Here is a 1,078-nt window from a genome sequence, read left to right on the forward strand (position 1 = left end):
CTGCAAAAAAGCTGCAAATACCACACAACACAAACAAATAAAGAAATGCGCTGCAAATACTCACAACACAAGCAAAAACAGAAATGCACTGCAAATACTCACAACACAAACAAAGAAATGCGCTGCAAATACTCACAAACAAATAAAGAAAGGCTCTGCAAAAAAGCTGCAAATACCACACAACACAAACAAATAAAGGCTCTGCAAAATAGCTGCAAATACCCCCACAACACAAACAAAGAAATGCTCAGCAAATACTCACAACACAAGCAAATAAAGAAACACGCTGCAAATACAACACAAACAAAGAAACACACTGCAAATACTCACAACACAAGCAAATAAAGAAACGCGCTGCAAAAACAGAAACGTGCTGCAGATACCCACAACACAAACAAATAAAGAAACAGCGCTGCAAATACTCACAACACATCCAAATGCAGAAACATGCAAGTAGCACACATCACAACAAAATTACCCCAACAAAACAAAAATTAACCATGTTTTTTTGGTGTATTGATTACCATTTGTATAACCACAGTTGTACAAATACCATGGTTAAAACTATGGTTAGTGTAGTAAATCCATGGTTAATTTGTGCATGGTTACAGTAACCATTTTTTTGCTTTCATTTTTCTTATATATAAATGTATTTATTAATGAATTAATTTTAATAGTAGGCTATGGTTAATTTTTGTAAGGTAAGTTGTAAAAGTAAGTTAGCCAGCTTACATAACCTTTTACAGTTACAGTAATTGTGTATTTCGTCAGCTTATTTAGGCTAATAATATCCACAAAAAAAGAGCTAATGAATAGGATCAGGGTGTTAAAATAAACAAAAATCTCACCTTTCAGAGTAGACAGTGCATGTCCCAGCCGTGTTAGTCACTTTGCGTTCCCTTAAACATTTTCGATGTGGTCTGTGTCTATTTGCAGCGCGTTTCTTTATTTGTTTGTGTTGTGAGTATTTGCAGCGCGTTTCTGTTTTTGCAGTGCATTTCTTTATTTGTTTGTGTTGTGAGTATTTGCAGCGCGTTTCTGATTTTGCAGTGCATTTCTTTATTTGTTTGTGTTGAGT

The sequence above is a fragment of the Sinocyclocheilus grahami genome, unplaced genomic scaffold, assembly GCF_001515645.1.
Source record: "Sinocyclocheilus grahami isolate Dianchi unplaced genomic scaffold, SAMN03320097.WGS_v1.1 scaffold42.1, whole genome shotgun sequence".
Lineage (NCBI taxonomy): Eukaryota > Metazoa > Chordata > Actinopteri > Cypriniformes > Cyprinidae > Sinocyclocheilus > Sinocyclocheilus grahami.